Here is an 11,663-nt window from a genome sequence, read left to right as displayed (position 1 = left end):
AAAGTTATATTTGATATACATGTTATTGATGTGTACCTTACTAGTGTTTGTAGTAGCCCCTGGGTATTTGATACCGGTTCAGTTGCTAAGATTAGTAACTCGAAACAGGAGTTGCAGAATGAACAGAGACTAGTTAAGGGCGAGGTGACGATGTGTGTTGGAAGTAATTGCAAGGTTGATACGATCACCATCACACACTCCCTCTACCTTCGGGATTAATGTTGAACCGAAATAAATTTGGTGTTTGCGTTGAGCATGAATATGATTAGATCATGTTTATTGCAATACGGTAATTCATTTAAGTCAGAGAATAATTGTTGTTCTATTTACATGAATAAAACCTTCTGTGGACATACACCCAATGTGAATGGTTTATTGAATCTCGATTGTAGTGATGCACATATTCATAATATTGATGCCAAAAGATGCAAAGTTGATGATGATAGTGCAACATACTTGTGGCACTTCCGTTTAGGTCATATTGGTATAAAGCACATGAAGAAACTCCATGCAGATGGACTTTTGGAATCACTTGATTATGAATCATTTGGTACTTGCGAACCATGCCTCATGGGCAAGATGGCTAAAACTCTGTTCTCCGAAACAATGGAGCGAGCTAATGACTTATTGGAAATACTACATACCGATGTATGCGGTCCGATAAGTGTTGAGGCACGCGGCGGGTATCGTTATTTTCTGACCTTCACTGATGATTTGGGTAGGTATGGGTATATCTACTAAATGAAACGCAAGTCTGAAACATTTGAAAAGTTCAAATAATTTTAGAGTGAAGTGGAGAATCATCATAACAACAAAATAAAGTTTCTACAATCTGATCATGGAGGCGAATATTTGAGTTACGAGTTTGTCCTTCATTTAAAACAATGTGGAATTGCTTCACAACTCACGCCACCTGGAACACCACAGCGTAATGGTGTGTCCGAACATCGTAACCGTACTTTATTCGATATGGTGCGTTCTATGATGTCTCTTACCGATTTACCACTATGGTTTTGGGGTTATGCATTAGAGACAGCCGCATTCACGTTAAATAGGGAACCATCTAAATCCGTTGAGACGACACCGTATGAACTATGGTTTGGCAAGAAACCTAAGCTATCGTTTCTTAAAGTTTGTGACACTTATGTCAAAAGGTTTCAGCCTGATAAGCTCGAACCCAAATCGGAGAATGCATCTTTTTTTTTGAATATGTAAATCGTAGAATGCATCTTCATAAGATACCCTAAGGAAACAATTGGATACACCTTCTACCACAGATCCAAAAGGCACGATATTTGTTGCCAAGAATGGATTCTTTCTAGAGAAGGAGTTTCTCTCGAAAGAAGTGAGTGGGAGGAAAGTAGAACTTGATGAGGTAATTGTACCTTCTCTCAAATTGGAAGGTAGCACATCAGAGAAAACCGTACTCGTGATGCCTACACCAACTAGAGAGGAAGCTAATGATGATCATGAAACTTCAGATCAAGTTACTACTAGACCTCGTAGGTTGAATAGAGCATGTTCCGCACCAGAGTGGTATGGTAATCCTGTCCTGGAAGTCATGTTATTAGACCGTGGCGAACCTACAAACTATGAAGAAGCTATGATGAACCCATATTCCAATAAATGGCTTGAGGCCATGAAACATGCGATAGGATCCATGTATGAGAATAAAGTGTGGACTTTGGTGGACTTGCCCGGTGATTAGCAAGACATTGAGAATAAATGGATCTTCAAGAAGAAGACAGACGTTGATGGCAATGTCACCATCTACAAAGATCAACTTGTCGCAAAAGGTTTTTGACAAGTTCAAGGGGTTGACTATGATGAGACCTTCTCACCCGTAGCGATGCTTAAGTCAGTCTGAATCATGTTAGCAATTGTCGCATTTTATAATTATGAAATCTAGCAAATGGACGTAAAAACTGCATTCCTTAATGGATTTCTTAAAGAAGAGTTGTATATGATGCAACCAGAAGGTTTTGTCGATCCTAAAGGTGCTAACAAAGTGTGCAAGCTCCAGCGATCCATCTATGGACTGGTGCAAGCATCTCGGAGTTGGAATATACACTTTGATGAGGTGATCAAAGCATATGGTTTTATACATACTTATGGTGAAGCCTGTATTTACAAGAAAGTGAGTGAGAGCTCTGTAGCATTTCTGATATTATATGTGGATGACATATTGTTGATTGGAAATGATATAGAATTTCTGGATAGCATAAAAGAATACTTGAATAAGAATTTTTCAATGAAATACCTCGGTGAAGCTACTTACGTATTAGGCATCAAGATCTATAGAGATAGATCAAGACGCTTGATAATATTTTCAATGAGTACATACCTTGACAAGATTTTGAAGGTGTTCAAAATGGATTGGAAAAAGAAAGAGTTCTAGCCTGTATTGTAAGGTGTGAAGTTGAGTAAGACTCAAAGCCCGACCACGGCAAAAGATAGAGAGAGAATGAAAGTCATTCCCGATGCCTCAGCCATAGGTTCTATAAAGTATGTCATATTGTGTGCCAGACCTATTGTGTACCTTGCCATGAGTTTGGCAAGGGGGTACAATAGTGATCCAAGTGTAGATCACTAGACAGTGGTCAAAATTATCCTTAGTTACCTAAGAAGACTAAGGAAATATTTCTCGGTTATGGAGGTGATAAAGAGTTCGTTGGAAAGGGTTACGTCGATGCAAGCTTTGACACCGATTCAGATGACTCCGAGTCTCAATCTGGATATGTATTGAAAGTGGGAGCAATTAGCTAGAGTAGCTCCATGCAAAGCATTTGTAGACATAGAAATTTACAAAATACTCCCTCTGTCCCAAAATCCTTGTCTTAGATTTGTCTAAATACAGACGTATCAAGTCATGTTTTAGTATTAGATACATCCGTATCTAGACAAAACTAAGACAAGAATTTTGGGACGGAGGGAGTACATATGGATATGAATGTGACAGACCTGTTGACTAAACTTCTCTCATAAGCAAAACATGATCACACCTTAGTAATCTTTGGATGTTAATCACATGGCGATTTGAACTAGATTATTGACTCTAGTAAACTCTTTGGGTGTTGGTCACATGGCGATGTGAACTATGGGTGTTAATCACATGGCGATGTGAACTAGATTTTTGACTCTAGTGCAAGTGAGAAACTGATGAAAATATGTCCTAGAGGCAATAATAAAATGGTTATTATTATATTTCCTTAATCATGATAAAGGTTTATTATTCATGATAGAATTGTATTGACCGGAAACTTAAATGCACTAGTAGAACGCCCGTGCGTTGCCACGGGCTTTTGAAAAAATTTAAGATGCTACTCATGGAGCTAATATAACTAAGAACAGTGTCATCTCAGCTAACACATTTTTTTGATAATCAGCTTACACACATCATACTATCAAACACAATAATGTTATCTAGATTGTATTATTATTTTTGAACAAGCAAAGGCGCCAAGAGGTGCCTAATTTCATTCAGCTCAAAGAGATAGAACAAAGAGAGTTACATAGATCTGCAGATGATAAGAGGGGAGGATAAGCAGAAACTATGAGAATGAGCTAAAGAAAAGATCCTATAAGGCAAAGTGGAAGGACCACAATGCGATGACCAACATGATCAGGAGAAGCAGGATTACATACTGCAGCCGAAACATGGCAGCAGGCCTGAAGGGGAAGAGAAATTTAAAACAAGCAAGCACTGCAGCCGCTAGATACAGAGCAGTTACACCAAGCCGGACCTGTAAGAGAGAAACTTCCTTCGGCATCCCAGAGATGCGCACAACCTGCAAAACAAAGAAGAAATACTTTGCATCTCCAATAGTCCAAGTCAAGCATAGTTCTAAGGGCCCTATAAATGAAAATCTGAAAAACAAACATGATAGAGCAGCTTGCACAGGAAAAGAAGCTAATAGTGAGGAGACCAAAAACTAATAGCAGTGCACAATATGTAATTTAACACCAGGAATTTGAAATTTTGATAGGAGAGGCACAACATGGCAGGATCTAGGAGAATGGGTTTGAGCAAAGCAACAAACTTGAGTATTACCAGTGGATCTAAAAACCTGTTGAGCAAGATTATGTGCAATACCATTAATCTCTCTAAAACCTGTTGTGTATTTGTGATCTTTTGGACTCAGGTAGATGAATAAATAAAACACAACCCATTCCAACTAAAGTTTTTCTTAGTTGAAGTAATGTTGAGAAATGGGAAGTAATGCTGACAGGTGATGAATAAAACAAAAAGGAGACAAACCATTTCAGACAACTTATAAAAAAATACAAATAAAAAAATAGAGGATCACACATTACATTATCATTAAATTTATGAAAAGAGCAGATTGACTGAAATACACTCAGATTACATGCAAGTTGTTGCTCCCTGCAAAAAGATAATAATATGAAATATGTTGCACATGGATTAATAGTTAGTTTGTGCAGATAACATCAGCATTTGGAAACTGTAGAAAGTGGTTTGATTCACAATAGTCCAAGAAATGTACATACGTGTACTTATAGAAAAGCAACTCAACCAACCTCATCATTACTTACAACCAGCCACATTAACTTTCAATCAGCTTGAACTACTTGCAATAACCAATTCGCTCCACATGGAAGGTAGATAACTAATTACAGCGCTAATCATCAGATAACCAATGGTTAATTATCATGATAAGTTCAGATGTAAGTTTTACCAAATGAGCAAGAATTCATTGTTACCACTGTATGTTACATGACCACTAAGTGAAAAAAGTCACAATGTTTCAAGCTATAATCATCTCCACATCTTCCTGAGCTCTCAGAGGCTGCAAGCTATGTTGTGGATCACCTTGTATAACATAATATATTGTCAGCATGATAAAATTGAGATGAAAGGTATGTATTTCACAGGAATTTGAAAACCACAATCATATGTTCTGAATGGCGCTTCAAGGATTTTTTTAAAAAAAGAACAGACCTAGTAGAATATAATTTGAAATTTTCCTAGAATACGAAAGAGCAGTATATTATTGTATAACATAATATATTGTCAGTGTGATAAAAAAAATGAGATCATGTTAATTTCCCTATAAAACTGAGATCAAAGGTATGTATTTCACAGGAATTTGACAACCACGATCATATGTTCTGAATGGTGCTTCAAGGATTAAAAAAAACAGATTGCCCTACAAAAATAAAGAAATATTGAAGGAAGACAACTGATGGTTGAATACTGAAAGTCTAAAATCTCTAAAGATCACATAGATCAGTAGATCACATATCTAGCATCTGATACTTACATCCCTAGTAAAACATAATTTGAAAATTTCCTATAATACGAAAAGAGCCCTATATAGCTACAAGAGATATGTATGAGGTGACAAGCTCTTACACATGTATGTATGAGGTGGTTGGGAGCGAATCCCTTTTCTGATCTCTTTCTCTCATCCATCGTTCTCCGTCTCGCTTGATCCAGTCATGTTTCAGCACTCCTCACAAAAGTATCACTTCTAGACTCCTAGTATGGGTCGAATATAAAACCATTTGAACTTTGCAGATCATATTATTAAAGTAAGAGCCAATCAAAATTAGAATCCCCTGGTCGGGACAGTCAATCACTAAAATGTTTTTTCTCCATTCTCCGAAAACACACAGATGCCAGTATCATTACACATAAATGTCACTTAATACAAGTTAAATGAACCGTTTCTGTACCCAAAAAATCAGCAAAGAACAATTGTGAGAAAATCAAATGTCATTCACAAAAGATGAGAAGTGACGGGTACTTACATCATTGTGTTGCAACAACAATTAACTAAAGAAGATGTTTGAAAAGAGAAGAATTTGTGAAGTGCAAAAAAGTAGCATGTCTTACTTTTCATGGCATTATATACAAGCAAGCATGCATGACTTGGCTACTATGAGTTAGTGTTTTCTGTTTCTATTTTGCACACTTCTTTCGACTCATTGCCAAACGATGTTCTTCGTCCTTTTCACTTTCACCTATATCTGAGGAGGTTGTTGAGTCAAAACAAAATTATTTGAGGTACAGAAGCATGTGTCCCAGGGGATGCTTGTGCAAGATCTGAACTTTGGATGTCGAAAGGAGGTGTTTTATTTTTTGTGATTATACATGCAACAGGGACTTATAAAAAAAATAACAAAATAAATGAGCATGTGCTGAACCGGCTTGTTCTCCGCTGCATTTGCTGGTGACATAGGAAGTCACTGAAATATGGTATTATGACATTATTTTTCATGAAAAAATGATGATACACTTTCATGTAACCAACTTGAATACTCACTTTTCTCAAGAAAACAATCTGAATAGTCTTTTTGCCTGGCATGAGCCAAATTTAAACTGCACACTTTCTAATATGCTATCTATTAATGAAGGGACGGGTACTTACATTTATATGAGGCCAGAGCCGGGCGTCGCGGACAGGGTATCTGTCTTCCACATCATCAGCATGGAGGAGCTCCTACTCGGCTGCTCAGTGAAGGACGACAACAATGTATCCATTCCCCATCTCTATTGTGGAAATGCATTCTGGAAAATATTGGTGAAGATATAGATGTATTATTAGCACACTAAAATAAATAATAAATACAAAGAGTTATACTAAAGAAGAAAAATCCTTGCATGCCAATCGTATGAAATAGCTAATGCAAGTATCCCATATATAAATGCATCCCTAACACCAGCAACTGCTCCAGAATATATTCCACATAAAAAAGCACCGATGATACATTTATGAGATAAAAGTAACATAGTCAAGTTAGACTACCAAAACGATGCATGTGGTTCTACTTGTCACTTTTGACCTTAAGTGGTTTCCGTGGACATATAGTATGATGAATTTACTACATAGTGACCTTAAATAGTTTCAGTACACATATAGAAGGATATAAATTCTACATGTACTGGGCACTACCACCAAATCCAGGTTCTGTTGGATCCAGCTTGAACAAAAAAATTGTATTAATTCATCAATCATAGACATAAATTTTGGCTCAAAGGAGGACTACATACAACTTCCAAAATTTTATGTGTGCCAGCCAGTGGTTTCGGGCTGACATTCAGATAGACGATGCGGCTTGGAAGTAATTCTAAATGCCAGTCATTTTCCATATTAAATTAGTAGGGTGCATGGGGCAGGAGTTATATGATGTCAACACGTAAAACAATATAAATTGGCAATGAGATACAAACTTGCATTGAGATAGCTGATTTCAAACTCGATCTTCATATCGGCCTTACGGAGAAGGGCATTCCCTTGGCTGAGTACTGTAACATAACCACTTATGAGCTAAAGAACTGCAGGAAAATATATTCACTCAAATGTCCTACAAAAAAAGTATTAAGCAAACATAATAATCAGAAGCTAAGAAAGCATGTGTATACCTATATATCTCTCCCAACTACAAGGTGATGATCATGCTACAAATTTCTTTTGCAACTTTGAGGAAGATATTTCTTTTACAACTTTGCAACCAAAAATTCCTCGCTTAGAACCTGAAACAAAAATACAAAAATGTGAATCTTCTAGAATTGAAGTACTAATGAGTTGGAGATAGATTTACATCTTGTGACTTGAAAAATAATTAGATCATCACCAACTTATATCTGCAGGTGCATGCTAGTGCAAAGTAGTGCTACATCACGAAGTTGTTGTAAGGTACATCGGAAATAAATAAAAATTCAGTGCAGGCATGGTTGCATATTATTTGCAAAGAGCATAGCGTGCAGGCCACTTACCAGGTCCGGCACCCGTACTCCCCTAGTAATTAGCAATGGTGAAAACTCTAAACCAATTGGATGGCACAATCAACAGTAGTAAAAAAAAAATCCTTGGGCGCCTCTCCACAATCCGTTGCCCGGTCGACCTCGGAGCTTGGCCTGCTCCGAGCCCCGTTTGTGTTCAGCAACGGCGGCGGCCCTGCAACTGCAATCATTATTCCTGATCTCCACGGTAGAACAATGGATGGTCGCAACTTCAAATTCTAGTATATATATAGGCAAACTTGAAAATATAGTATATACTGAATTAGTAAGGACCAGCGGGATAGCAAAATTTCAGATAATTTCATTCCAAAATAGAAATCTCTAATTAATCAGACAATAAACTTGTCGTTTGATCTGATGATCAAAGGCACAAATGAAGGGTTGTTGTGCATGCACATAAAAAATCCACACGAGGGTTGCAATAATCAATCTCACCTGTCACGATCATCTCAAGCTACTTCTACCTCTGTACTTCTCTCACCTCCTCACGAGCAAACCTGGTGTCCCATGAAAATCCACCTCATGTTTTCATCGATCTCGCTACCAATCATCAAAAATTAAATCCTCACTATAACTGGTTCCTATAATCCCGCTTCCCTTTCGATCGAGCTCCATAATATGCGGATTGATCTCATGTTTGTAAATAGATCTGATGCCTTTACACTTGTTCCTTGAGATGAAACCGGATATGGCCTCCAGATGCTTACCTTTTCGGATGATGGCCTTCTCCATGTCCTACACAAAACCAAGGAATCAAATCTGATCAAACCAAATAAGGCTTGACTCCGTAAGTATGGTTGCACAGGAGCGCAATGGGAGATAGGCGGGGACGGACATGGCTGAGAGGAGCATCGCTGGGGCGTCCGATCTTGGCCCCCTTTAGACCATGTACTCTCATATATATGCCCACGAGGCTCAAGCAATACAATGAACTATTTCATTAAATCCTTCTTTCCCTTCTAACATGATATCAGTTTTCGGGTTCTAAACCCTAGCTGCCGCCGCTTCCGCACCCGCGCGCTGCCCCTGGGGCGGTCGGCCTCCATGACCGCCGCCGGGGGCCACGCCGCCCGTATCTAGGGTTCGTCTGCCGACCGTATTGGTCGGCTGCACTAGAGAGTCTTTTTTCTCGATCCTTCGATCCGGTTTTCTCTCTTTTGTCGGTCGCTTTGATCGGCGTCTACTTTTTGGTTTTCCGGTCTATGTGATCCGGTTTGCGTCGCCCATCGCCGCCGTTGACCCCGTGCGCCTCTACTCCAACACCAGCCCGATTGGCCGGCTTCTTCACCGACCCGGCGGCCTCGCGCGTCGTCCGCGCGTCTGCCCGTCGGCCGCCCCGACTCGGCGGCCTCGCGCGTCGGCCCGCCGGTCGCCCCGACCCGGTGGCCTCATGTCATGCGGCGGCTCTTCACTGTCGCCGTTCGCGTGACGGCCCTCCCGTCGATCTACGCCGTCCGTCACCGCCCTACTCCGATCGGGACTCCTGCATCACCCCGACCCGGCGGCCTCGCGCCATGCTGCGGCCAATCATAGTCGTCCTGCCGCCCGCCGCCGCCGGCTTCATCTCGGACTCCGCCGCCACCGCGCCGCCACCGAGCGGCGTCCCCGACCTCGCGCGCAATCAGGTTGATCACCCGCCCGCCGCCGCGATCCGCCTCATCTACGTCGTGCGATCGACCTGGCCCGTCGGTTGCGCGCGCCTCCGCAGGCCCCGTGAAGACCGTCCCGGGTTCAGCGCGCCCCTCTACCGATCGAGCAACGGGCTGCCGCTGCGTCATCCCGTCGGGCCGCAGCGTCGTCGCCCCGTGGTTCTTCTCCCGACTGCACCGACCCGCGTCACCGTTGCGTCGCCCCTTCGGGTCGTAGTACCGCGGCCCGCGGTCCACCGCCGCCCAGAGGCCGTCCGCTCCAGGTCGTCCTCGTGGCCGCACGGACCCTCGCGCCGCCACTGCGTCGCCCCGTCAGGCCGTAGCGAGCGTGGCACGCGGTCCACGCCGCCGTCCCGAGGCCGTCCCCGCGGTTGCACCGACCCGCGCTCCTTCGCCGCGCCACCCCTTCGAGCTGTCGCGTTGCGGTCCACGGTCCCTGTCGCCGCCCCGAGGTCTTCCCGCCGTCACCCCGACTTGCCCGCTGCCGTTCCGTCGCCCCTTCGGGCTGTAGCGCGGCGGCCCACTGTCCACTTTGTCGTCCACGTGCGTTGACTTCCCGTGGTATGCGTCGCACCACCTCCCTTGGCGCGGGAACGCCACCGTCCACGCCGGTCTTCGTCATGCTGTCGGGTTCTTTGCCTACTTCGAGCACCGCCGCCGCGCTCCTAACCTAGCTGTCATCGCCATCAGGCCGCCGTTGCCGCTCTTCTTTGGCCGCCACCGCCACTACCCACGTAGACTCCGCCCGTCCACCTCCTCCGACATGGCATATAACTTGTGCAGGTCCTCGTCTATGCATGCTCGGTGCTGGCAACACTGATGCGTGCCTTCGTCCATGACGTTTCCCCAGGCTTGGCAAGCCTAGTGTGGCGCTTCGTCAACTTCGTCTTCGTCCGTCTACACATGCCCGGTGCTGGCAACACCGGTGCGTGCCTACGTCTACGATGTGTCCTCGGGCTTGGCAAACCCGCCGCGACGCGTCGTCAACAACGTCTTCTTCCCAGCGCACCACTACTTTGACACCACTGCGCCCATGCTAACTCGGCGCCCTCTTGCGCCCGCGGCTCCACGGCGACATCCTCGACACCGGCTCCCCGACTCGACATCGACCACGACATTCTTCGCACAGCTACCTCGACCACGGCTACACCACCCTCGGCACTCGGCTACATCGACAAATGGCACAAAGGGCTACCGCCTGCTTGAGCAACCTCGTTGGTTTCCACTCCAGCCACGACTCCGCGATGCGTCGACCATTACGACTGTGGGGGGTGTCCGTCGGCTTGCCTTCAGATTCTTCTACAGTCTCACTGTCTGCGCCGCTACCGTTGTGACTGCGGGGGGATGTTGAGTAACGTGATTGTATTAGGAAACATAGGTTAGACTAGGAAATATTCTGGCTTGCCTTGTACTCCAAGTAGATCATGTACTCCTATATATATATATGCCCACGAGGCTCAAGCAATACAACGAACTATTTCACCAAATCCCTCTCTCCCTTCTAACACACGTGAAGATAGTTGGGAAGATGGCTGGAGAGAGGGTGTGGACAACAAACCTGGGGCTGATCGAGGAGCTCCTATCATGTGGTAATCCGGGAGAGGAGCCGGCACAAGGAACCCTCAGCCCTCCTCACCTCAGCCCCGATCTCCATCCCGGCGTGGCACTGTCGTGGGCTGGGGAAGCAGCAGGATGAGGCAAGGAGGTAGCGCGAGCGGAGCGGTGCCGAACGCATAGACGGATCGATGGGAGGGGCGGCGGCGGCGGACGCAGAGGGGGTCGATGGAAGGGGCGGCACCGACGGACGCATAGATGGATCGATGGGAGGGGCGGCGGCGGCGGACGCAGAGGGGGTCGATGGGAGGGGCGGCACCGACGGACGCATAGACAGATCGATGGGAGGGGCGGCGGCGGTGGACGCAGAGGGGATGGTCTGCGTGGAGTCATCAACCAGGAAAAGCACTCTGGTTTTCTTTGGTGCGGGGAGGGACGAAAATGGTGGGACGAACAAAAAACCGACAGAGACTACCAATTGCTCCATTAGGAGTAGAGATGCATGGATACATGGACAAATAATGTGTCCCTAGTGAGCCTCTACTGGACTAGCTCGTTGATCAAAAGATGGTTAAGGTTTACTAACCATAGACATGAGTTGTTATTTGATAACAGGATCACATCATTAGGAGAATGATGTGATGGACAAGACTCATCCGTTGGCTTAGCATATGATCGTTCAATTTATTGTT

General features: G+C 44.1%; 1 long non-coding RNA gene across 9 annotated transcripts; it reads right to left on the bottom strand.

The window, feature by feature from the left end:
* Positions 1–3,403: 3,403 nt before the first annotated feature.
* LOC123086148 (uncharacterized) lies at positions 3,404–8,689 on the bottom strand. Of its 9 annotated transcripts, XR_006440584.1 has the most exons (6): positions 8,204–8,597; positions 7,742–7,922; positions 7,388–7,498; positions 7,196–7,270; positions 6,393–6,532; positions 4,492–5,500 (listed from the first exon to the last, which is right to left on the bottom strand). It is a non-coding gene; the product is annotated as an uncharacterized lncRNA (long non-coding RNA). The 9 variants fall into 9 exon arrangements; XR_006440585.1 differs by adding an exon at positions 3,404–3,788 and having other exon boundaries at positions 4,315–5,500; positions 7,388–8,597; XR_006440577.1 differs by adding an exon at positions 8,604–8,689 and having other exon boundaries at positions 7,388–8,503.
* Between the last annotated feature and the right edge of the window lie 2,974 nt (positions 8,690–11,663).

This window comes from Triticum aestivum, chromosome 4A (assembly GCF_018294505.1).
Source record: "Triticum aestivum cultivar Chinese Spring chromosome 4A, IWGSC CS RefSeq v2.1, whole genome shotgun sequence".
In the NCBI taxonomy this organism is placed as follows: Eukaryota; Viridiplantae; Streptophyta; class Magnoliopsida; order Poales; family Poaceae; genus Triticum; species Triticum aestivum.
This window is presented reverse-complemented; position numbering and strand designations above follow the sequence as displayed.